The sequence below is a fragment of the Rhipicephalus sanguineus genome, chromosome 4 (assembly GCF_013339695.2).
Source record: "Rhipicephalus sanguineus isolate Rsan-2018 chromosome 4, BIME_Rsan_1.4, whole genome shotgun sequence".
Lineage (NCBI taxonomy): Eukaryota > Metazoa > Arthropoda > Arachnida > Ixodida > Ixodidae > Rhipicephalus > Rhipicephalus sanguineus.
Window position 1 is genome coordinate 42,594,609 of NC_051179.1, and position 27,011 is coordinate 42,621,619.

The following is a 27,011-nucleotide window of genomic DNA, read 5'->3' on the forward strand; positions in this document are numbered from 1 at the left end:
CCCCCTATTTCATCATCTAGAAGCAACACTACAAGTTTTTTCTGCACGCGAAAGCTGGGCTGAAAGAGGCGTTCAGCATTACCTTGGCTTCCAATCTCGAGTCCATTGGCAGGCTGTTTTGATTTCGCATGAACGTAGCCTTCTTGCAGTATAACCAGCCTTGAAACTGTTTCTTCTCAGTACATAGTTCAGGCTGACTGACGACTACTCTTGGGCGGAAGGTATCACAGAAAATGCTTCGGCTAAAACGTCGAGCGAGCCTGGCTCGTTGAACGTATAAGCTTCGTGTAGTTAGAGCCAGCAGCTCGTAGTTACATTCCTTACTTCGCAAAAAAAAAGCAAGTGAATACGCAATAATACCTACAGGGTGACTTATGCACTCGCCTAAGGTGACTCGAAGGCGAGAGTTATCCTTTGTAATATGTGGGCAGCTTTGAACCACCAGCTCGTTACGAAACTTACATGGCGTGTCACCTGGCGCGGTTCTACGCTTCTGCCCCGCAATATTACATATTTAACGTGACTCCTCAACCGACATGACGCCTGTATACGGTCCTTGTCCGAATAAGTTTCAAGCGTTAGCGTGGCTCTGTGGTAGAATGTTTGACTGCCACGCAGAGTGCCCGGGTTCGATTCCGGCTCTAACCATGGTTTTTATTTCTCATCGTGTGCGAGGTCACGTGACTTTTCCTTACCACACGCCGCGCTTTTCAAGGCCAGCATCTCATGAGGCACTTCAGGCTATCGCCTTAATAAGCACCTAATCCCGCAGCCGTTGCAGTTTGCTCTAAGAACTCCATTAGATATATGCGAGGCTGTCAATCTTTGGTATCACTGAGTAGCGTAGAGCCCGATCAGGCCGTGAAACCAAGCAACATTGATTTTACTCCTTTACTCCCATCTACTCGGCGTTTGACCGATAAGAAAGACGCGTGCTGCTAAGACTTCGCGAAGGACGAAATGTGGTCTGAAGTGGCATGCGCTTAATATAAATAAAGAACGCGGCAGCAACGCATGCGCGTGCTTCTGCGCGGCTGCAGTGTTAAGAACAAGAGCTTATATAATGTGTGCGTTTGGTCAGCCCCGTCATAAAAGTGTAAAAAATCGAGCTCAGGCCAAGTTCGCAAAGCTCTTCGCTAGCAAGAGCTATCGGTCATTGGTCATCCGCTCTAGCTAATAATATATGCGCTTATCACTATCGACTACCACTTGCTCGTACAAACCATTTGAATATTACAACCCGCCCTGTAAATAAGAGCCTATGATCTGGTCATCTCAGCAATCATCTTCGAGTTAATTAGAACGAAACGTATTTAAATATCAGTCTTGACTAGGTCTTAGCAAACAAAACTGTGCCGCACTATGGAATGCAATCCACAGGTTCGCACTGCGCGTAACTTTAGCTAAAAACTCAACTAAGTAAACAAGTCTTATCTGGCATAAAGAAAACAGAGCCCGTTATCCTGCCATTCTGTACAAAAGCGTTCTCCAAAAGGCCCATCACGACTTACCGATGTATAGAAATGGTGCATCGAGAGGTTGCGAACGCTCGACCCCGTAATCACCGGCAAACATTGGGGACGTCCCGTACACACACGCGAGAAGCTCGCGCACTATTGGTGCTTGCAAAAGCAGTAAAGTTCGAGTAGGTGGTTCTTGACACACGACGATTGGCCGCCGTGCCAGTTGAGGCGACTCACGCGCTCCGTGGCAAGAGCTCCCGTTCCGTTCACGGCCTACGGTGGCTTCGAGAAGTCCCTCACCCGGAAACACTTTAGTGTCACCCAGAAGTAGCGCGTGTCACTGTTGGCGTCGACCGTCACCTCGTACACGTCCACGACACTGCGCAGCTGGAGGCGCACGCATTTTCCCGGCGCACCCTGGTGAAGCCAGCCGTTGACGGTCTCCAGGACGAAGTTGGCCATCTTCTTGGACAGCGGGTCGGTCACGGGGAACTGTCCGCTAGTCGTGGCAGCAGCACCAGTGAGGCGCGATGTAGGCGTCCCTGCAAGTCCGGTTTTCGGGAACTTCTCTTAACAGGCTGGTACCGTGCTCGGTCTTGAAGGACGGCAAGTCGTTGGGAAAGTCGGCGAGTTCCAGAAGCGTGGCGTGCAGGTCGTAATGAGTGGTGAGACGTCGCTGATTCGTCTTGAGGTTCTTGACGACGTGGGGATACTTGCGGACGAAACTCCCGGGGCAGCATCAGGAACACGAAGGGCATCCTGTCCTCGTACTTGCCGATGAGCGTCTGCCGGATGGGTCCGTATCGCATGCCGTGGTCGCTGAGGAACACCACGACGGACTTGTCATGACGCCGCTGGCGTTGAGTCGCTGGAAGGCCCGCAGGAACGGCTCGTCCGCGAACCCGGCGGAGTTGAAGTTGTCGTGCGTGACATCCGATATCCAGGTGTAAGTGAAGTAGCTGCGGTTGCCGAGAAAAGAGACGAGAGACGTGGTGTAGTCGAGGTACATGCTCGTCTGGACGTTCGATCCCACGCATCCCTTGCCGCCACCGATAAACTTCTTGAACTTGGAGTTGTCGATCGCGAATATCATGGGACGGCAGTAGTAGTCGGTCGGAATGTCTTTAAACCCTTTGAGGAGGTAATTGAATAGCCCGTACTTGGGACTTTCCTCGAGAAACAGCGTCCTGTAGCCGAGGCTGGCGTACTTATCCCAGACAAACTCTAGATTGTCGAAAAACTTCTCGGGGCACAGTGACATGGCTTCTTCGCCCGACCTTCCTGTCAGCAGAGGAACTTGATTAGGAAATGAATTGTCGCCTACCTTGTTGTAGCCGTAAAGTTCGATCGCTTCCATTTGTTCCAGCAAGAACTCTCGAGTCCTTTTCAGATGGCGAAGCGAGTTTAGGCGAGAGACGGAATCGAGGCCGACGATCACAACGTTTAGACGTTCTTTCGTGCGGTTGAAGCTGCGGGCTCGCAGCGTCCTCGGCGAGCTTTGCAGCGCTGCTCAACCTGTTCTTTCAGCACGGGCACCATGAGAAACTCTTCGTGGAACTTGGCGCCGTAACTGGAACACGTCACGAACACGAAATCACTGGACAGCGGATTGCCGAAGATGAGCCTAGAGCTGGGATGGTAGACCACCGCCGAATCCGGCTCGGTGCGGTTCTCGTCGCGAGTGATCTTCTGGTAGGTGCACAGCACGTCCCGAGGCTTGTACTTGTGGTGCTCCCAGAGAACCCTGGCGTCTATAGAAGGCACGTTAGCCGCGAGGCGTATGAAGCTGGGCTTTCCGGGGCACACGTACAGGGTCTGCTTGCGGTACAGGCCAGGCCACGGTCCAGTGGAACGGGTCGAAGGCGGGTATCTTGCAGCCGCTGGTGTAGATGGCGTATCCGGGCTGCGCCATTCGCACCAGCTCCTTGGCAACCACGACGGGCTTGAGCCAGAAAGATTCGTCTTGGCGGGAGTAGAAAAAGAAGAGCGACGCCACGCCGACTGTGCCGATGATCACGAGTAGCGTGTTTTTCTTGCGCACGGTCTTCGTAGGCACCTGTAACAGTGGAGAGACATAATACACGTTTTTATTTACAAGGTAGCTCGGCAGAGGCGCTCTTAGTGCAGGATACCTTGAGCTCGGGCAACGTCCCGGGCTCTCACGACCAGCCTCAGCTGATCGCCGACGTAGGAGCTGCCCAAGACTCTCTCCCATAGCTCTTCACTCAAAACCCCCAACCCTTACCACACCTGTAACAGTGGAAGCAAATCTGGGGCCTTACGGAAAATACAGCAGGTGTGATGTAAAGATCAAAACCAAGGCGGAAAGTTGGGCTAGTTGGTATCGAGAATAATAGGTCATGATTACTAGCGAAAAAGGAAACGGGGACGAGAAGAACACGGCACTCAGGCTCATGATGAAATGCGAAATGATTTAACACTGCGAGAGATTCGTTACATTATCTAGAAACAGAAAAAAATGTACACTGTCACAGAAACTGTCACTGGCACAGAAAAAAATGTACACTTCGAAACCAAGGCGTCTGTTTGTAATGACTCATTTTGTCATGCTCACTGTACCATGCCAAGTTGAACAGATAATTGAGTATTTAGTCTTCTTATCCAAAGACCTAACGAAAACAGGGACGCCTAGGGGCACGTTTCTTATATTGTTTATGTAAATTTGTATACGTGTTCTTTTCTTTCAATCGGCAACACTTAAGTTAATCAGTCGACATCACACGATTTTTGATATATGGTCTCAATCCTTCATCTACGGGCCACCTCTGTCGTATTTCGTAGTCTTCAACAATAGTCTCATAACAAAGCAATTTCTTATATTTACGTTTTTTTGTGAGAAAAGTGCATGAGAACATTCTCGCTTAGAAAGTGTGACAGCAGATTCAGCCTCTCCGGTTTACGAGACAGACCGCGTGAGAAAAGTTTCTTGGCTTACATTTTAGTAAATTGCTTTAGTCGCCATGCACCTATTGTACTCGAGAAATCTCCGTGCACGTCTCGCCTCGTATAAGTAGGGGATGAAAAGTATTTCGGGATATATCAGCACCGAAATAACGCGCAGGTTTCCGTTGCTAAAAGAAGTTATAGGCCTGCAGACGCGGACTCGGGAGACCGAGACGACACAAACGCCGAGAGAAGAAAGAGATCAAGACAACCCGTCTTCCAGGGCGTCGTTCGCAGTACAGCCAAGCCGGGGACGGGGGCCAGCGAATAGGCGAGAGTGAAAACCTAGCATAGCAGAGTTGGGAAATGGAAGCGAGGGCGAGGAGGAACGGAGAGAGTAAAGCACAGTAAAGCAATGAAGGGTCAATGCAAGTAATGAGTGAGGCGAGGGGGAAGGAGGAGGAGGGAGGTGAATGGGAAAGAGAAGTGAGTGGGAGGGTGAGAGGATAAGCGCACAGGACTTTTGTCGCTGAGGCTTTCCCTCAGCTCCGCTGTCCACTGGTGCTTGCGACAGTAAAGCCACGCCTAGAATTTTGGTTGTCTTGACCTCTTCTCTTGTGTCCGTGCCCGCACACCTACCTTCTTTTATCGTGAATCCGTGCCAACTGGCTCAACTTACTGCCGTTTTAAGTTTCCGTTGCTCTTCGCTGATGCGTGTTTCCGGTCGTCCAACCCGGATACCGGTGACATTGCGTTTTGCGGCAACTTTTACGTAAGTATAGGGTGCAGAAAGTGCTTACTGTACAAACAAGACCGTTGAATACGAGACCGGACGCTAGCATAAAGTTGCGCACGTGTGTACAGGTATACTCCTGCGTTACGTCGGAAAGACTGCCGCAGAATGGTTCTGGTCTGCTGACCCGTTCAAGCGCCTCATTCGATGAGGTCTCAGGACTGCGACCTTGTGTCGCACTCCTGAGACCTCATCGAAGACCTCATCCTAAGACCTCATCGACCTGAGTCAATCGACTTTTCGAGACGTTTTGTCGCGAAGACAGGAAATCGAAAGAAAGAAAAAGGAAATAAAAAAATGCCGTGCATCTCACCGTTGTCGATCGAGCCGCCTTTTGTAGTGGTGCGGAACCCATGTTGATTTCGTTATGCGAGGCACTTTGGGAAAGGACGTTTGCAGGCAACCACGTCGACCGTAATGCCGGTATCCCAGCATCTTCGCCATATAACTGTCCACGGTTCTGAAAGAAGTAAGAGTAAACGCTATTATCGATAACCTGTTCTAAATACACATCCCCCGAGAGTGTATCGGCAACTCCTTGTGGGGTGTTCAGCGAAGTTACGTTGTTGGCAGCAAAACTGGCAGCGCGAAGTGTCGGCCTCCGAGTCTAATCAAATCGATAAGGTTTCGGTTTTGTCCATGAAGTAATGTATATATGTTTGTTCGCAAAGCGGCCGTAACAAGGCGCGGACAGGGAACTTGGCAGCCAGGCGCGGATGTGTATCCGGTACAACCCCGCCGTCTCGAGTGAATACGTCGAAGAGAAGAAACGATAATTTCGAAACTGCGGAAACCGTTTTTCCAGAGTGACGGTGGCCAATTATAATTGAGTTTCACGTTGAAAGTGTCCCTGTATTCGTTGCTTTTAGAAAAAAAAAACAAAAAAAAAAAAACATTGGCGCTTACTGTCGAGCGCGGGAACGACAAACGTCAGCGATTTCTCAACGCCCGTTCCGAACGAGGACGTGTAGACATGCACGACGGGTGCTTGCGTATAGCCCGTGAGATCCGCAGAAGCCTCATAAGGTATCATCGCTAGCAGACGTGGGCGAGAAAGGTGCAACGGGACGAGCGCTAACTTTCAACTCAGTTTAAAGTTTGCGCTCGTCCCGTTGTGTCTTTCTCGTCCACGTCTGCTAGCGCTATATATACCTATATATATATGATACCTTTTGATGCATTCAACCAACTATAGCCCAAAAAGCCACTTTGCCACAGAAGCCATTTCTCAAAGCCTCACTTAAGTGCGCTTGCTGGCTACGTAGACTCCCTAAGGTCAGAATCAATATCGAGAAGATTATGGGTGCGGTGCCAGTGCGAAGCGTCGCTATTCACGCGTCGCATCTTTTTTAACGGGACATTACAGATAACATCGATTTCTCTTATGTTAGTAAATTACAATTTCACAATACGAAAGCACCACTCTTGTACCGCGAGAAGACGCTTGGTAAGCGAGAAAACGCGCGCAAAGAAAATGCAGGGGGCGAAGCCTTCTTGAAGTTCTCGCACCAGCCGTCCGTGACGTCATAAATCATGGCAGTATCTGCTAAGGTCTACCTAATAGTTCGTCGCTGAAAAAAAAAAAGATTTACATTGTGTTCTAAGTGGGGCAGAGTCTTAACACAGCAAGTTTCTCAAAAATTTAGTCGAACCGACGTGGCCGAAATACGCACAAAGACTTTGAAATTCATGACGTCACACTGACGTTCTCGTGCCTAGCAAAGTTTGGGGCGCGAAATTCAAACGCGCAACTTTGACCTTCGTTTCCTCTTTTAATAATCAATTTATGATGGCTAAATCAACGACAACGGAGTTCTGAAAGAATAATTTATCTTTATCAACTGATTTATTGTTTCATTTCAGTGTCCCTTTGATAGAAGATTTGCAACCGTGAAAGTCAAGACACACATCAGTATACTTCACGTGGACAACGCACAGGCTTTAAGCCGGGCCTGCGGTTTATAGGAGCCGAGGATAACCTAAATATTGCGCCCAATGTCATCGATCCTTCGACAGAACTTCTACTGCCGAAACACCACGAGCAGAGTCGCGTGGAGGTGGCGCGCCGGGCAGGAGTTGAGTTTGCCTGCCATTTCCAGAAACTTTATACAAAGGCCGAGACAATTACAGAAGGCCGGCCAAACGGTGTCGACTTCAATTGAGCCCGAGCGCGCATCTGACAACATATACGCTTCTTTTGGCAATGGCTGTAACGCTAAAGAAGAATGAGCGAAAGGAAAACGAGCGTCAATCAATCGATCGATCGAGTAATTAATCAAACAATCAAAAGTTTTCTCTGGGGGACACCTCAGGCGAAATGTTTCCATGAATACGCACCCACAGCACACACCGAAAAAAAAAAATAGCCGTTACACTTATAAGTGGGCCCTCACTTGTCACATATGTAACTCTCTCTAAGTATGCGTGTTGCCTCCCTTTCACAGGCGTGCGCAATGGGGGGGCAGGGGGGGGGGGCGCAAAATCTGCCCAGCACATTGATCCTTCTAGTCTCCTAGGATGGGGAGGGCGCAAAATCTGCCCCATACATTCACTTAGTGGGGGGGGGGGGGGCGAAGCGATGAACCTTTGCCCCCCCCCCCCCTGATGGGGAACCCTGCTCACGCCTATGCTCCCTTTGGAGATCTTTACACTCAATTCGGAGTGTCATCGGAGGGGAAACTCCCCGAAAGAGAGTTAACGCGTGTCTTTTAAGAGATTTATATACGTGGCTAGACAGGAATAATCAAAATGAGTAACAGGTAAGCTTTTTCTTTTTTTTTTCTTAGAGTGCATCAGTCTCGTATTCACGGAAACAGCCCGTCGCTCAAACGCTCACGACATCAACACAGGCGATCGGTACGTCGGGCATGCTGTTAGCGAAGGCGACCGGTCAACGTCGAACAGCCTTTAAGAACCAAAACATTCGTAAATTCGGTCTCCGGGCGGGCGCGCAACGTAAGAGGGGTCTTGTAAAGACTACGGACCTTGGCGAGTGTCATCTCTTACGAAATAGCCATTCAGGCCCCGTATACACGAAAACGTCTTACGCTAAAAATTTTCTTAAGAGAATACTTCAGCCAATGACGACGCCGGTCATATCGTTAGTAAAGCCGGCTGACCAATGCGGAAAGCGCACTCGCGAAAGAGGCATTTCGTGTAATTCGGCACGCGATTTGCTTCTTCCGGAATGACTCGTCGCGGTGGTCTAGCGGTCGCGGTGCTGGATTGCTGACCCGAAGTTCGCGGGATCGAATCCCGGCTGCGGCGGTCGCATTTCGATGGAGGCAAACCTGCTAGAGACCCGTGTACTTAGATTTAGGTGCACGTTAAGGAACCCCAGGTGGTCGAAATTTCGGGAGCCCTCCACTACGGCGTCCCTCATGATCATTACCGTGGTCTTGGGACGTAAAACCCCAACAATTATCATTATAATGCTTCTTCCGGAAAGACTGCAGTGCTCACCTTTCGTCGCACTTCAGCCGGCGCTCTCCAAGTGCACTGTCCTCAGGCCACAGCCGGACATCCCGTCTCCGAGCGTAAAGCTGGTCCGAGCTCTCGACCGCGCGGAAGCCATGTGGGACCGAGGCGAAAGTGAGGGTGTTGTTCTCGACGTCGAGGACGGCGCTCGCCGCGAACACCGTCCGCCGCTTAAGGCTGCAGCCGCAATCGCTCCAAGCCCGGGGGCCCGCACGGGAGGAAAGGAGACAATCAAATTGTCACGCCCTGTATAAATAACGAGCGAAGGGGGCAGCCCCTGTAGTAGCAGCCCCGACGGACAGACAGCTGTTGACTCGCCTCGGGCACTGCAACTGTCAAAGTAAAGACAGAAGCCGGTGGCGGCGGCGTACACCGACAAAAGAAACACTTGTATAGTAGTACACACGTCCAGACAGACAGGCAGTTATCCACCAAGCCGAGCCGCTAATGCAACGGCGACACAGCGCCTCTTAACGAGCGTGCCCGCGAGCGCGCTCCCACCCCTCGCTAATTCTGTACAGCGCCGTCGACGTTAGGGCTTGATTCGGCAACGGGAAGGGTGCGAATGGGATTAATGCACGCAACAGAACCTTCAATCCAGTCTATGTAGTCGAAAAATTTTGATCTGAAAGCCTCTACACCCGCACTTATCAAGCGTTCTTGCGATAGAAGAGTTCGCGAGTGAAAGGTGGCAAGTCGTCGAACAAGGAATGTTCAAGGAGGTGGCAAGTCGACGTTCTGACATGTAGACTTGCCCTACGTAAAAAAAGAAATGAGAAAGAAAGAAAGAAAGAAAGAAAGAAAGAAAGAAAGAAAGAAAGAAAGAAAGAAAGAAAGAAAGAAAGAAAGAAAGAAAGAAAGAAAGAAAGAAAGAAAGAAAGAAAGAAAGAAAGAAAGAAAGAAAGAAAGAAAGAAAGAAAGAAAGAAAGAAAGAAAGAAAGAAAGAAAGCATCGCTATTCTTACTGTGCGATTGGCCGACAAAAATCCAACAAAAAGAGATATCCGGCAGGTCCCACGCACTGTGGAAATAGATGTATAACGCAAAGCACTCAACGAGGAGCTGCAACGAGGAGCTGCATTTGCTTGTCTTCGAGACAAATTAGGGAATTCATGTCGTTGCACGACATTCACTATCGCATGTTGCCGAAGCATGCATCTACAATCTGGTATATATGCCATGCTAATGAAACGACCGCAACGGCTTCGCGACGTTTGTGTCATTCATTCTATGGTACAGACGGCATGAATTTCACGTCGTCACCTCTTGAGCATATCCGTCATACACGAACGTCAATAGCGACGTCACTAGCGATATCTGACATTGCGGAATATAATCAGAAACACTCAAGGCTAATGCTACAGCGGTTTACACGAATGAATCAATTTCCCGGATGACCCAGCGCTTCAGCAACACAGAAGCGCAGAGCCTCCTTCGTTACAGACGGTACGAACAAAAGCTAGCAAAATTAAAACGCTCTGGCATCGTTTTAGCTTCACGAAACATACCAAATATCATTCATTTTGTTTTTTGCATAATGTCAGCGAATGCCAACCATGACACTAAACGCTTAGACAAAGACTCAGGCTGTATCGGCGACCTTTCTCCACAAGACGTTTACCTGTCATCATAGTCATTCTTTTCACCACTCTCCTCTCCTTTCTATCTATCTTTTTTTTCTGTTTTGGCAAATCAGTTCTGTCGAAACCAGCAGTGATGGTGTGAGGTGTATGAGAGGAAAAATTGCCATCCATCCATCCGTACGTAGCACGAAGCTACAAAGTGAAATCCGTACGGATTTTTCAGAAAGTTTCAAAATTAGGGGTGTGCGAATATTCGAAAGTTTCGAATATTCGTCGAATATTACATTCGAAATATTCGTATTCGATTCGAAAATCGTGTATTCGAAAAGTTTCGAATATTCGATAACCGCGAATATTCGAAAAATTCGGATATGCGATTCGATTACCATGCATAAAATAACTCGTCTTCCACATTACTGCTGCGTTCGTGTAGCTAAAAACGTTGCCGAGAGGAGCGATAAGCATCGTAAGTACACGGAATCACGATATCTGCCTGCGACGAGCGCCCCAATACGTATGATTTATTTTCTTCGTTCAGCGAACTGGGAGCGCGGAAAAAACACAAAGGACGAAGCGAGGAACCACATAAGACCACATAAGTCTTATGTGGTTCCTCGCTTCGTCCTTTGTGTTTTTTCCGCGCTCCCAGTTCGCTGAACGAAGAAAATGAATGACCAACTGGCCCACCTTTCGATCCTCCAGTATGATTTATTGCTGGTGCATCTCCGACGTGCAGCGCTGTTGGCGATCATGTAACCATACATTTTCAATAGTATGCGGCCGTAACGTGCCACACTACCACTCGTTCACTATGCGGGACCACTTCTGAAGAAAGACAGTGACCCATGTGACTGGTGGCGGACTGTAAGCACCTTCAGATACCCCAGTCTGGCAAAGCTTTGCCCCATGTACCTCCCTATACCAGCCACTTCTGTTCCAAGCGAACGTGCCTCTTCAGTGGCAGGGGGGGGGGTGTCTCTGTTAGAAGGGAGCGCCTGCTGCCTGATCATGTGGAGCAACTCATATTTCTTCATGATAACGTCTAGTCATTACTTTCATCGTGCTGTGATATTTGCTTGTGTTGTGATGTGCATTGTGCTAGCCTGGACATTGTGTTCTGGAGGTAGCAGTGTATGTTGTGTTGCCAGTCAGGCTGTTAATGTTTTTTTTTTCAAATAGCTACATGTTAAATAAAATATTGTTACTGTGGCGGCATTTTTCCTTTGATATTCGATATTCGATTCGATATTCGAAGGTGGATATTCGTATTCGATTCGTATTCGAAAAATTTGATATTCGCACACCCCTATTCAAAATTCTTCCCAATCTCGGGTTCGAACCCGGAATCAGCCACTGTACACGGTGGTCGCTATAGCATTGGGGCTAACCAGGAGACTAGCAGATCACAGTGCGCTGGCGAACCAACTCGAAGCAGAGGGATGCTAAATACGAATGAACCTTACGAAACTAACCCCGCCTTGTGGGCTTCTGTTGAACTAACTTGGCATACCCAATGTGCCCGTGGCATATTCATCCTCCCGGTAAGCACAAAAGGTATAGCGACCACCTCGTAAAGGTGTTGATCACTGGCTCAAGTCTAAGACCAGGACATATTTTTCGTGAACCATGCAAGCTTTTTTTTTTTCTGAGAAATGCCCGTAGACTTCTTTTGTATATTCGTGATACAAACAGGTGGATTACAAATATCCTGTTCTGGCTGTTTCTTGTTGCCGCGTTCGGATGCCCATCTGCCCATTATTTTAGAACAACAGAGAGCTGAGCTAGTTGGTAAGTTTTCATTCTAAAAAGACAGGGCGTGCGAACACGGACACAAGAAAGCAGGCACGTAGGCAAGGGGGGGGGGGGTTTCCCCCCCCGAAATTCGTCCGGCCTTCTATATTCCCGGGCAACTTTTGTTTTATTTGTGCCATGGAAATACTTTCTTTCGAACAATTAGGCCTTGCCCCCCCCCCCCCCCCGAAAAAAAAATCCTGGCTACGTGCCTGCAAGAAAGAAGTCGGCGTTTGTGGTGTCCCGACTTCTTTCTTGAGTCCGTGTTTGCACGCCCTGTCTCTTTAGAATGCCCATTATTATTGTATTTGTCGACCCAGGAAAATTGAATCTTTCCCGAAATAGCACAGAAGACGCCACGAAGATTCACAGAGACCCTGAATTGTATTGCGTCCTCTTTTTCGTCCGGTCAGCTGTGCGCTATAGCTGTTCCGAGAGGCAATTGGCAGTTTCATTCAGCGAATGTTAAAGGGACACTAAAGGGAAAAAACAATTTTTCTCGTATTAGTAAATTCCTCTTTCACGATACGAAAAACACCATGCTTGCTGCGAGAAGACGCTCGGTAAGCGAGAAAACACGCAATATGAAAATGCTGGTGGCGACACCACTCTGAAGTTCCCGCGCCAGTCGCCGTGACGTCATAGTGTTTGACGGCGTCTACAAGGGCCTACGTAGTTCCTAATCGAAAAAAAAAATGGAGTACATTGTCTTCTGAGGGAGCCAGATATTAAACATAGAAAATTTCAGGCGGGAAATTTAAAAGGGAAACTATCGACATTGATTTTCTCATCTATTAGTAAACTTATGGCAGTGAAATTAACGACACAAGAATTTTCAAAGTATAGTTTATCAGGTTAAACTAATTTGTTGTTTCACTTTAGAGTCGCTTTAAGGCTTTATTCACCCTTCTCTTTCCTCATAACTGTTTCACTCACTCATTTTTCACCCTCACTCACCCTATAACAAACTTCCTAATTCACTTATTCACCCGCTCATTCACTTCACTGAAGCGCTGATTCACTTCCTCGCCCTATACACAATTACCCGACTCTCTCTCTCTCCCGTGCACTAGTGCACACTGCTGTGGACTTAGCCTTCCTTAGCTTAGCCCTCCTCCGCACTTCTTGGCGTTTGCAGATTATGCACTTGGTTACAGCAGTAGTAGTTTTGTGTTTTCCTAGTTGATCTCTGCGCCCCCAGCTGACGCATAGATCGACTAGGCAAGCACTGAACTACTACTGCAGTAACTAAGCGCATTCTACTTCACTGCTGGTGTGACTCCTTGGCAGCGCCTTAATTGCTTATGCGTTGCCTTCTAAAATATTTGATGGACGAGAACACTCACGAAACACGAAGACGAGTCGTCAAGGAAATGTGATTAGAAGAAGCGTCTCAAGATGTCTCTACCGTCGTCTGGTGGCCCGGTACTACGATGTTACGGAAAAGTAATTGCGTATACCTCAGTACCATGCACGCCAAAATTCTCTGCTCTCTGTTCGCAGCGCTGCATGGTACTAGCGAGGGTTTGCATGGCGCAAGGCCAAATGGAGTCGCACGCGTGTCTAGCTCCCAGCAGCGTGGACGGCTTTCACCTGCCGCTTTAGTATATAGCGTTGGGCTTGCGTGAGCCTATAGCTGCGCGCCCTGGGACCCCGCGGTGCATATGGCACGCGAGCGCAGCGGCACGGAACGTCGTGCGAAGGGACGTGTCGGGACCCCTTTTGTTCCTAGTCTCTTAATTGTGACGCTGTCGCAAATGCCTTTGGGATATTCCTCTTCCCATCTCTCTATCTCCCTCTTCGTCTAGGCATCTCATTTATGTGTATGTTATTCAATACCGTTTTCTTTGTTGTTCTGTCGTGGACCAGCTAGCTAGTGTACTGTAGTACGGACCCTATAGTACGGACCCTGTTAATCATTCGAATTCACTACCCGATACTATTCGGTCACTGTCCTTATCAGAATTTTGGAAATCACTAGCACAACGCAGCTGTTGTACAAATTTGGCATTTTATTAGGCACTGAAGGTGTTTTTCTGGCGTTCGATGTGTTTCTTTACTATTCTCATGCTCTACGCAGTTTGTATCCCCTCCTGTTATCCTCCGAATGGCCGCCGTATGTATAAATAAACAAAATAAAATTGTCACACGGTCCCACGTGCATTCACCTAAGACGACTCGAAGGCGATCGAAAGCCATCTTTTTCTTCTTAGTCGATTGCATTGCTCGGCACCGTCTTCTTAGCCGCTAGGCTAAGACGGAGGGAACACACGAAGAGGAAGATGTATACAGAGATAGAGATGATGATGATCGTGAAAGTCTGCATCGTCGTCATCATCATCTGCATGACAGTGAACAGCTGGTGCGATAAGGGGTGAGGTGGATGGAAGGCCTTAGAAGGGAGGATAGGGCTGTCTGTAGACCTGAATACCGTCATCACTTGCGTTCACAGTAAACCCTGCCTATCGCGACACCGATCCAAAATCGCGTGTATATCGCGACGCCGACGCGGCGGCGGCGTCGCTGAACAAAAAGCCTCGCGACAAACACAGCCCCGGAAGTAGATGCGTTCGCCGATACAGCTAGGCGGTGAAAGCGCCTCCGCGACGAAAATAACGTGCCACAGGAACTCAGCGCTTCGGGGCTCCGCTGCGTTGCAGCGCTGTTACGAGTGCTATGTATATATACTAACGTCCTACAGGCGTGTTATTATAGGAAGAGGCACGTGGCAGCGGCAACAACAGCGCTAACATCCCTTCAAGTATATCGCTCTTCTAAGCACCTCCGGTGGAGCACTTACTTCCGCTTCCCCGAATATTCAGAAAAAAGTCTTTTAACAGCACAGCTGTTTAAGCTTGTCAAAACTCCGGATGGCGTAGGCACAATCTCGGACGGGCATGCGCCACTGAAAGCGGGTATGTGCCAAACAGCTTCTAGCATTGCAGAGCCATGCATATAGTATAGCAAGGAGGTTGGAAAGTGAGGTAAGGGTGAGCAATGTTGTGAGGGTGATGAAAATAGAAATGATTAGGGGAGAGGGTAAAGCATAGCACAGACTTGTGTAGTATAGTATAGCAAGGGGCGTGAAAGGAAGTGCGGTTGAGGATGAAGGATAGGAGGAGGGGAAGGCCACCAGGCCCGCTGTTTTCTCAGTGTTCCCACCATTAGTGCGTGGCTACCCCAATTTTAGATGTGAAGCATCTTATAGCGGAGTTCAATCCGGTGGTGGTGGTGGTGTGCGGCGTGACCACCCTTACTGCGCATGCGCAGACCTTCTCCACTTCCCCTCTCCCCCTCCCACTACCCCCTCTCCACATCACCTCTCCCCTTCCCGTTCCAACTCCCCTTTCCATTTCCCTTCCCCCTCTCCTTTCCCCTCTCCACTTCCCTTACCAACTCCTCCTCTCTCCTCCCCTCCCTTTCCCACTCCCTCCTCCTCTCCACACCACCTCACCCCTTCCCTTTCCCCTCCCCTTTCCCCTCCCTTATCCTCCTCCTCTCAATTCCCTCTCTCCGCTTCCCCTCTCCCCTTTCCCCTCACCACTACACCTCTGAAACGCGGGCTCTACATGCCGAAACACTGCTTCGCATCACCTCATGGTCCCCTTTAGCGGGAGATGGTGTGATTTTTTAAATAATAAGATCGGTACGAAATCGATTGTTGCTGGTTCAAGTTAAGGGCTGTATTGAATACATATGATATCGAAGCATAAGTTTATTTAAGGGCCGATTGACTGCCACGATAATTAATGAAAATTAATTGAGTGAGTTAGTTAATTGAAAGAGCAGACGGTTTTCTTTTGAGCAGCTGGGATCGTTGAGGCACCTGGCGGAGCAGGTCTCAACCACGCGCTTCTTTCTACGTGGCCTCCGGGATCAGCTTCGGTGGCGCGACAACACACAATGTTGACACGAACGCCGACAGGCGAGTGCCACTACCAGACACCTAAGTAAAGGATTAGGGTCACCTCCAATCATTAATGTGCAAGCATTGTTAGACTACTTCCCCCAGATAACCTGTCCGTATGCCCATCAGTCTGTGACGTAACGCTTTTCACATAGGAATACATAGGGCGCCATTATAGGCATCTGCATGGGAAGCATAGTGGCATGCTATAGTGATTAACAACTGGAGCCACTGACTTACCATGTGTGTCGGGGCTCCAACCCTGGACCATCTGAGCATGTAGAGCTATTCTGTGCTAACACATGACAAACCCAACCGCCAAACACACCCTGCCAGTGTGTTGCGACGATTCTTCGTTGTCACATGAGAGAGAGAGAGAAATAACTTTATTTATCCCATCTTAAGGGAAAGGGGCTGCGAGATGAATGCGAGGGATCCTACTCGCGGTAGGCCTCCTCTACCACCTCAGCCCACCTCAGGATAGCCTCCTGAAGTGCTCGAATTCGCACATCGCTAATGTTATACAAGTGTCACACGGGCGCTATTGATCGCGACCGGGGCCGCTCCGGATTACACTCAATCCGGATCGGGTACTGCTATCCCGCCACTTTTGATCGCGATCAGGCCTGACAGTGATCAGGACGATCGCGATCTGCGCAACGCTATCGGGCTCCCAGATCGCGATTTGGCTGACGTCAGCGCCAATCTCGATCCGGATTAGTTTGGACCGTGTAGCAGCGACCACTATTGATCGCGATAAGAAATCTGATCCGGATCGACCCTGATTGCTCTCAACAGTGGACGCGCGACATCAGTATCACACTCACCTTAACGAACTGACTTGGGAAGGAATTCACGAGTGTAGAGTACGTAGCTCGCTCTGTGCCACAAGGCTTCTGCGCTAATGTGTATGTACATTTCAGCGGTTGAAAGTTCGCCTAGTAAAAGAGCGCTTTAGAAGGCATGAGTTACACTCTCTCCCGCGCTCTATACCATCCCGCAAATGACGACGCCGTGAGCTCCTCGTTAAAATGTCACGTTGCCACACATTTAGGTCCTGTCCAGCTGCCTAAAAAAAAAAAGAACGTTCCAGCGCGTCAGCATCATCAAGAAGCGAAGTTATAAACGTCAGTATCAGCTCTCGTAGACTCGCCAAGTTAAAGAGTGAGCGGAAATGTGGCCCTAGTTAGGGTTTTACAACCGACGCAAGATTTCTCGGAGACTTGCATACGGCTCAGCACAACTAGCAGCGACATCAACTTTGACAACTCCTGGTGGTGCGAGTAGTTACGTGCAACGCGTGCACATTCTTCTCGTGTCTTATTGTTTCGTTACTGCGTCCAAATCCTTTGTCACGAGTTCTGTATGCGTCTTTCTCTCTCTCGTTCTTTCTATTTCACTGCGCTAGAGAATGTTGCCTGACGTCATTGCTTTCGCGCGTCAATAGCGAAGGCTTTTTTTTTTATTCTGTTTTGTCTGGTCGCCTTTTGTTCGCGAGCAAACCGCCGTCGCGCACCACCTTTCGTGACTGTGGAACCGGTCGTCTGACTAAACTGGGTTAAGAAGAAAGCAAGATCAAAAAGAACTACGTACAAAGCACCTAAACCGTACTGTAGCCTCTACGTTTTGTCCAGCTCTTTTCTTCTTTTTTTTCTTTTTTGTTGCGTTCTGAAGGACTGGGCCTGCATAGTGACACAGCAAGGGGTGCAACACGTGTACAACGAATGCGAGCATGGTGTCCAATGAAATTATTTCCTTATGGCAAAGTTAGAACGAGCATAAGGAGAAAGCGAGACGTGTCACCCGAAATGCACCTAAAAGCACGCGTAGATATAAAAAGTCACGTGGTCTCTTATGCAATTGCCTAAGACGACTCGAAGACAAAAGCCATCTTCTTTTTCTTATCAATCGATTGTACTGGTCCTCCCCCCCTCCCTGAAGATTTCTGCACCCTGAGTGGTTTTCCATTGCCTCCGGGATCGCAGACATTGTAAGCTTTTCACCCCTCCCGTGGTTTTGCAGTGCCTCCGGGATCAGCCCACCTTTGACCAAGCGACGACGTCTTATGATCGCGTTATCATGTGTCGTCACTTTATGTGACATCATAGTTAAATCAGGATGACGTCATAATGACGTCAGAGATTTTGGAACCACTTACGTCATGATTACGTCACAGGGCGACCTCATCACGTGATATTTTTCGTCACTCGTGTTGACAACAACTCCGGCGGTCACTTTTCGCGTCTGACAAGGCAACTAAGGCTTTCGTCTTAATAAATGAGTCGTTCGACGACTTATGGTGGAGGATATCTGTGCCTTGAGTAGCCTTGCGAGTCTTGCATCGAATGTTAAGCAATTTTCTTTACGCCAATTTAGTGCACCGACAGCAAGTGATCTTTAAGTGTCGGGAACGAAGTGACAATAGAATAGTATTGCCTAGCTTGATCGTTCCGCCATCACCGACACAAGCTGTCAGTAATTGCACGTGCGTGCAATTTATAATGAAGCAAACATCATAGCGCAAAATATGAGTACAAAGACACGATTCATAGAAGAAGCACTAACCATGTTATTATTCATCTTTCAAAAATTAGGTTGAAGCGCACCGAAAAACGTGGACAGTAGAAGTGGACAGGTAAGCGCTGTCCTGGCCACTTCTACTGTCCACGTTTTTCGGTGCGCTTCAACCTAATTTTTGAAAGATGAACGTAAACCAACTAGCCCAACTCGCCCATCTTGCTGCATGTTATTATTATTTCTTTGTTGTTTTGAATTGCTTGTTTTTTTTTTCGCTGATCCTTACTTCTCTAGCTTCTCCCTTTAGCTGTTTCCTTTAAATACGCTGCTGGCTTATTTGAAAGCGCGACAGACCTAAGGTTTGAAGGCGACTCATGTGGTATGCACTGGACGTTTCGTTGTCAGTTCATTTTCCTTTAACGTTAACGTTTTCCCTGCCCCCATACAAAGTACAGTAATCCAGATAGTCGTCCTAGGGGACCGTCCCATATTTCATCTCACGTAATTACGTCTCTTCGCTAGAGGCCACAATTAAGGATAACGTCGCAAGGTCCTCCGTTTTCCTTTTACGAAGCCGGTTTTGAAGAGTTTAATGCCTTACGTTCTACCATCAAGGCGCAACGCCTCGCCCCGCTTTAGATATGTGCAGCCTAGATACGTCAAGACGGGGGAGCGTGGGGGAAATGCAAATTATCGCGAAAAGAAAAAAAAACTCATAGCTTTATCAAAGCCTCGTCATCGCGTATCATGTTGGCAAACGGAAAGTGTGGCTTCTATTCGCCGCGTCACTTTAAGAGCTCTTCCCGTCGCGAAGAGCTTGTTTACGGCTTAGAACCGTCTTCTCGCTCCTTTTCTATCCTGGCACTGTCTCACATTTCGTATACACATATCTTTTTTTTTCTTCGTTTTAATCAAGCGTACACTCTCGAGGGCTTACGAATTTCGAAGAAAAAGTGACGCGAAGGAAGAAAAGAAAAACGCCCTCGTTCGACCGTCGACGCCGCCAGCATGCCAACCAACCTCGGCAGGCCGTCTCATCTCCTCCCAGTCATAGAGAAAAAAAGAAAAAGTGGACCGCTGACCCAGTATAACGTATGTGCACGAGGTACGTCGCCTCCTAACGTCGCTGGCTCGCACAAACCGGTGCTTCGTCGATAAGACGGTGCGCGCAGGATATATAATATGAGACCACGCCCTCTTCTGCGTATAATGCCGCCACCGCCGCCCCGTCTAATGGGTGCGTGCATGAAAGGCGAACCTTCCTTCGCGTAGAAAAAGCAAGAATGAAGATAGCTTTCTTGTGTTTGGTGGTGGTGTTGTTGTGTTGTTGATGGATATATGAGGCCGTACTCATGGGCGTAGCCAGAAATTTTTTTCGGGGGGGGGGGGGTTCAACCACACTTTATGTATGTTCGTGCGTGCGTTTGTATGTGTGCGTGTATATATACGCCAGCAAAACTGAAAAATTTCGGAGGGGGTTTGAACCCCCAACCCCCCCCCCCCCCTTGGCTACGCCCCTGGCCATACTCGAGGATAAACCAGCCGGCCACTGCGGCACGGACATAGAATGAGGTTGTGTTGCCACTCCATACCACGAAGAGGAGGATGAACAGGTCGCGGGCTCGATTGCCGGCCGGCCACGATACGACAGAATGCCCTTTAAAGTAGGAATGATCTTAACAAGATAGCTGCGCAGCCTTGCGTTCTGCGTAACGTCCAAGCGCACCCTTCTTTCTGTATACCGCTCAGGGGCGTAGCCAGAAATGTTGCTATGTGTATATATACACGATCCCCCCCCCCCCCCCGCCCCAACCACTACCTCTTGGCTACGCCAATGATCAAACTTGACGGATAGTGAAAGACGGCACAGAAGCATGTAGCGGAAGCTAGAGAGGGCCCATGGCACGCGTGATTTGAGCAGCTGTTCTCGTTTGCAGCAGCTGCTTTTTAGGCCACTTGGAAGGTTTCTTTTCTATTTTATTTTGTGTTCTTTTTTTTTCGACAACCGCTGCCGAGTGGAATGAGGAGTAGGTAGGGAGGAGAGGGGGGTGGGGGGACCTGTCGACTATCGTGAAGAGGGCTCATTAACTTCACAGAAGATGTGAGCTCATTTACGCCCAAGTGTGGCCTATATGATATATAGCTCAGCTTCTTGGCCGCGGCAACGGCCATATAAATGCTTACGAAACGAGAAGGAAAGAATAAACCGCATTTTTAAGGGCATCAATGTAACGTGGAGATAGGCACTCGGCATTCCGCGCCGGATGGTGAGAGTGATACGCGAAACGGCTCGTCCATTCACAGCGCGTTCGCACACGACGTACACAGACACGCACCATGGTGACTGTTTAAGAGGAAAACTTAAAAGAAACACCTTCTTAGCATACAAAGTACTACCAAGCTCCAAAGTACATGTATGCTGAAGCACGCTCGCGGGAAGTGCTATATTAACCGGACTTCTGAAAGAAAATTTCTCGAGACCGCGAAGTGCTTACGAATGGTTAGTCCCCGTGGTTAATCATTTACAATTGTACAACGCTACGTAGACACAAAACGAAAAGGAGGAACTGCAACCTTGGATTTTTATTTGTATTCAAGCACGTAAGTTCAAAGCGCCTAGTTAAGAATTTTTTGATGCTTTTCGTCCTGCAGCAGTTAAGATTTCGAAAAGAACCGTTGTTCAATCAACGATTCCCATGAGTTACCTCCCGGTAATGTTCAGTTGTTGTCAATCAACGATGAGGACAATTGCGGAATCACTGAGATTACTCTTCCATTCTTTTGGGGATTTTCCTTTCGTTCCTTTCTCTTCTTTTTCATTCATTTATTCATTCTTTTCTTTCCTCCAAGCAATTAAACAAAGCTGGCGTGGAATCGGTTGCTTCTTCGGGAGATTGCTATCCATAAAAAGTCCCATGCCGCCTCTCGTCTGCGTTTCACAGTCTTCCTCTGATGCGGGGTTAAAGAGGCGGTGAATCCAAACATTGCACGCCGGCTTTAGATCGAAAGCGCACGCGACCACAAGGCACACTTTCGCAATGTTGACGGTACCGTTAGAGTTGGCCGAAGCGTAAACCACTTCGCTTGTACAGTCCGGTCCATTATAAAAGGGAACGCACTGCTTTGTGTCTGCTGTCGGTTATCCCTAAGGTATAGCGCAACAACCTGAAGACAAATTCTTTTTCTGTAAACGTTTGTCGAATTCATTGTATCAGTAGCATTCTTGCAGATAGATACACACAAGTTGTTTCATTTGTTCTTTGTTTATTAATAATTGACTGTTCGTTTTAACAGTGGGCCCTACTGAGTTTACAGTCAACGAGTGTTGAAGAAAGGCTGTTTGGTAGTATTGCATTTTCAAACTCCTTCCGGTACGGTAAAGGATAGGAACAAATAGATCAAATGAGCAACAATCTTGCTTTTAACGGCGAAGCTCTTGTAGTGTCATCACGAAACATCCAGACACAGCGGAAGAGGTTGCGATTGCGCTTGCGCTTACCGATCCCTTCTGTGAGGCAGTTCTTGGCGACTTACAATCCGCAGTTCGTAACTATACGCGCGAGGGCGCATTTCCCCCGAAGCTCTCCAGAAACTAAGGAAGGCTGGTCGACAGCAGCTCAATAGCGCCGCGATCCTGTAGTTCCCAGCACACGTCGCAACCCCCACCGACTAGGGTCCCCCCCAAATAAAACGAAGTGGCACACCGCTATGCGCGAGAAATGACCCGCCGCGCAGAGTCGGGGACCGCCTTGTCGAGTTCGGACCTCCCGGTTCAAAACTTGCGAGAACGCTTAATCAGGTACAACGACATCACCAGGCACTACCAGTTAGACAGACCGATATTGCCCCCTACTCATCCCAAGCTAAAACGGCGCCAGGCAGTCGTCTGGCGACGGCTGCAGACACATACCTTCCCCAGTCCGGTGCGATTGCGGCACATTTTCCCCGCGCAATACCCGAGTGCTATTTGCAAATTATGTCAGGCAACCCGACGCTCTCGCACTTGTCGTGGGAGTGCCCTGTTACAGTAGCTAAAGTGACAGTAGCTCTGGAGGGTCTTGCGCCGAAGTGGGCAGCCGCTCTGCGCAGCTACAACTTCAAGACACGAGAGTGGGCAGTCCAGCGGGCCCGAGAGGCGGCCACGAGGCAAGGCCTTGACGTTCCGTCATGGGAGGCCTGAGCCCGGGTTGTTAAACATCGCCGGACTTTCAATAAAGTTGTTTCCATCCATCCTTGTAGCTCGCCGTAGTTTGTTCGTCATTGTCGTCTTCATCTTCTGCTTCGCTCCCGAAACACAAGCGCCGATTTCTCCGGCGCGGGATGCAATAACTCTGATGGGGGAGAGAGAGAGTACAGAAAGAGAGAAATAAAGAAAGTGAATGAGAGAGAAAAAGAAAGCGAAATAAAGAAACTGTATGCGAAAGAATTTCTTCGTGAGGCGATATTCTACCCCGCGTACACACCATCCAAAGGCGAGCGTCTTAACCACCCGGCTATCCAGGCACGCCAGCAGAGCACAGCATAACCTTGTATAGTACAGCATAGCAAGGGGGTGGGAAAGGAAAGTGAGGGAGAGGAGGACAGATGTGGAGGGAAATGAGGAGGAGCGAGAGTAAAACATACCACAGAAAGAAAGAAAAAGGAACAGAGAGAACGAAAGGCAAGGAGAAAACGATGGAGAGAAAGAGCGAGAATCAAAGAAAGAGGAGAAAGAGATAGAAAGAGGAAGCGAGAAATACAGAGATAGAGAGAAAGAAATGGAAGATAGAGAAAGAAAGAAAGACCGAAAAAGAGAAAGAAATTGAAAGATAGAGAGAGAGAGAGAAAAAAAGAAATAGGGAGGTGAGGGTGAGGAGCAGGGGAATGCCACCAGCTCCGCTACTGCCGCAGCCTTCACACCACTGGTGCGGAGCTTCCCTAATTTCTTTCTTTTTTTTATTTTTTTGTTGGGGGGGGGGGAGGGTTTCCTTGACTGTTTTTGCCTATTCTTCACAGTACCGTAACAAGCTTGAAAGCGCTCCCAGCCGTTCTTACGGTCAAGTCGGCAATCTCTACGTTACGGGCGAGTGTGTGTAGCGCCGAAACAAACTTAGACGTAACAAATATCAGCCTTTCAGAGCAAATCATTACACTATCGCAATGAAACAACGTAAATCGCAGCCCGCCGCCGGCATGCCCCACTACGGAAACCTCTTCATATACAACTTCGACCGGGTGATCAATCTTGTGCCTGGGCAAGAATGATCGAAATAGCTCTCTCGTGCCCCTTACATGAGCAAGATGAAACCGAATGCCGTTCTGACATTTCGTCAGAGACGATGCCTCATATTACATTGTTCTTTCTTTCTTTCTTTCTTTCTTTCTTTCTTTCTTTCTTTCTTTCTTTCTTTCTTTCTTTCTTTCTTTCTTTCTTTCTTTCTTTCTTTCTTTCTTCTTTCTTTCTTTCTTTCTTTCTTTCTTTCTTTCTTTCTTTCTTTCTTTCTTTCTTTCTTTCTTTCTTTCTTTTTGGACGTAACTAAAGACAGGGCCCATTGCATTGCATCTGTCAGTGCAGATGCCTGACGACGAGGGATCAAAGAGTCTAGGACAGTCACCCCCAAGGCATGGAAATTGCACGTCTTCGCGCCTTTCGGACCGAAATGCCGCATGGGATGTCACGTGTGTTCGCAGGGCAATGTCTGCCGCCGCTGGCCGTGACAGTTATTGGTCCCCTGAAGGTGGCCACTTGGCAAAATTTATTCGCCCATACATCACCTTCCTCGGACGCACCTACATTCACGAACGCTTGCGACGGAATAGACACTGAATGCTTCTTTGTGTTCGTGCGTTAGTGCCAAGCAAGAACTTCCCTCCTCCTCCTCCTTTTTCTCCTCCTCATCATCATCATAACCACCACAATCATCACCTTGCAGTCCTGTCTTGTTTTTCTCCAGTGCAGGGTAGCCAACCGGGCCAAACTCCTATTGAAATATTCCGTATGCCACTGCAATGATTCCATATACTATATGTTTCCGTAAAATTCTTACGGAAATATATGGCAAAGATATGGCACGTATATGGATTCCGTAAGGAAACATGTGGAATTATTGGAATTGTATACAGAACATTTCAGTGGGGATCTGGTTAACCTTCACGTCTCTCCCTTAGCTCCTTCTCTCCCCCCATCGACCCATCCGTCCACTAACTGGTGTGCGCATTGATGGATTAGCAGGCAGATTAATGCTGTTCCGATTGCACTGAGAGAAGAAAAAAAATGTGTTCGTGATGAAAACGTTAAGAGAAAGAGCAATTATGGTTAATTAGGAATATGCTTCCGCGAACCGACTACTGAAAAGAAATATGCACCTAGAGTGGACACGTTCTGTTCTATACTCTTCTTTGTTGTGCTTGTTTGGCTCAGCCAAGAATAATCTGTCAAACATATAGACTAGCAACATATGCTCTTCAAACTCTACAAGCTGTTCTCATAGTTAAGAAGGCGACAGCTGTACAGTTCTGCGTTTCCTGAGCTTCAATAAAAAAAAGTTCTTGATGGTGCTATGTAGGACTATGTATCACGCCGTACTGTTATATGCAGTCGCCTGTTGCATCGCGATTTTTTTTTATTCTTCTTCTTTCCATGTGTTTCTTGTGCACGTTTCAGGAGCCTTGCAGCAAGGTACAGCGCATGTCCTTTATTTCGAAATAAATTTTAATTGTCAGTAATCTAACTTTGTTTCATTGCGTTCTTTTCCGCTTTGCGCCACGCTACCACTACTCCTTTTAATTACGCATGTGCCAACTGAGCAAGCTCATTACGTTGCTACTGTCCCGTTAACGCATTCTCGAAGTTACGAAGACATTGCAGTTTCCTCTGCGTTTAACGACCAGTTAGGAGATTCCTAAAGCAACTAAGTTAAGGCGCAGATGTGATAACCAGGTTACTTAGTTTGGCGTTATCAAAAATAGGCTTGTAATTGGTATTGCCTAGTTATTTATTAAGCAAAGACTACACTTTCTTCTTTCACAAGAAAGAATACTTAAATTAATAAAAGAAATGCTTTCCGCCGAAACTTCCGTATTCATATCACTGTCATTATCGCAGTCTGTTAAAGCGTTCCAGCGGTTCGTCAAGCATCGCCTAATATGTGTCGGTGTACGGCACGCAATACTAAAAAAAGCACTTCACTCAGGAGAATATATTAGAACACACACGCACACACATAAGTGATTCCGTTATATGATCCTGACAAAAGTTCATTGACGTTTCGGCTCAACGCTGTTAAACCTGTTAGGTCGAGTGTTCGGTCGGGCAGAACTCTTGCCTTCAAATGCCTGACGTAGAAGTTTTAAATATGCGCTGATTGAAACAATTACAACGAAGAAGATACACAGACGGACTGTCATTCTTTCAGTCAACGTATACTCAAAACTTCGACACGAACCAACTATAGCCCCGGTCATCGCTTTACTGGCCTGAAATACACGAACTGAGAACTATGCATGAGAAGGGTGAGCCTTAAGCTTGCCGAAAGTGTAACAACTACATTTCACTCACAAGCGTTATCTTTGGACTCACTCACTCACTCACTCACTCACTCACTCACTCACTCACTCACTCACTCACTCACTCACTCACTCACTCACTCACTCACTCACTCACTCACTCACTCACTCACTCACTCACTCACTCACTCACTCACTCACTCACTCACTCACTCACTCACTCACTCACTCACTCTTTCTACCTCTTTCTCTCCATTCACAGATTCCAGCCCGAAGCGAAAACACGTGCGACGCTCGTCACTTAGTAGTCCGAACTCACCTCTTTCCTGCTGTAACGCAGCTTGACCGGGAACGGGGAAAAGGCCAACTCTCCAATCGACGTAGAAAATTTGTCTCCAGAGCCAATCTCACACATCACGGACTTTTCTCTTTCTTCCTACGCGTCGGACCTGACGACGGTATCAAAGACAACACCCCCCGTCCACGACAACGTCTTCATCTATCCAGCCTCTCCTCCTCCTTGTCCAACTTCCGTATATGTATAAACAGTCTGCTGTAAAGATATCCACCGGCAGCGGCGACGGCGTATCCGATACACGTGAAGCGCCGGCTGGGAGGGTGGACCGGGACCGCAGAGGAGAAACAGCGACGCGTATACGCAAACCACGCGGACGACTCCGATACCGGCGCGCGAAACAGCAGCGGCGCGCTACCGCGCCGACCACGACTCGGGGCGTCTATGAGAAGCGCGCGAGAGCGCGCCGCGTTTGTGTTGGCGCTCACCCGCGCCCGAGAGAGGCCGACCGAATCGGCGGCGCGCAACGTTGTAGAATAGAAAGAAGGTTATAGAAGACGGCGGCGGGAGGGTTGGAAGTTTGCGTGTGTTTGTGGTGCGTGTTGGAGGAAGGAAGGGGGGGGGGGCGAGGGGGTAGCAACTGGATTGTCTCAGCTCCCTCCCCTCGTCCCTCTCGCCTCCGCCAAACGCGCGCAACGTTGTCGGCGGGTCGACCGAACCGGCCCAGCGCCTCCGACGCCGACGACGGCGTAGTAGGATCGATCTCACCCGCCGCAAAAGAAAGATGGGGCACGAGA

At 48.5% G+C, this 27,011-nt stretch overlaps 1 pseudogene; it reads right to left on the bottom strand.

The window, feature by feature from the left end:
• On the bottom strand, positions 1-26,668 carry LOC119389830 (uncharacterized; annotated as a pseudogene).
• Between the last annotated feature and the right edge of the window lie 343 nt (positions 26,669-27,011).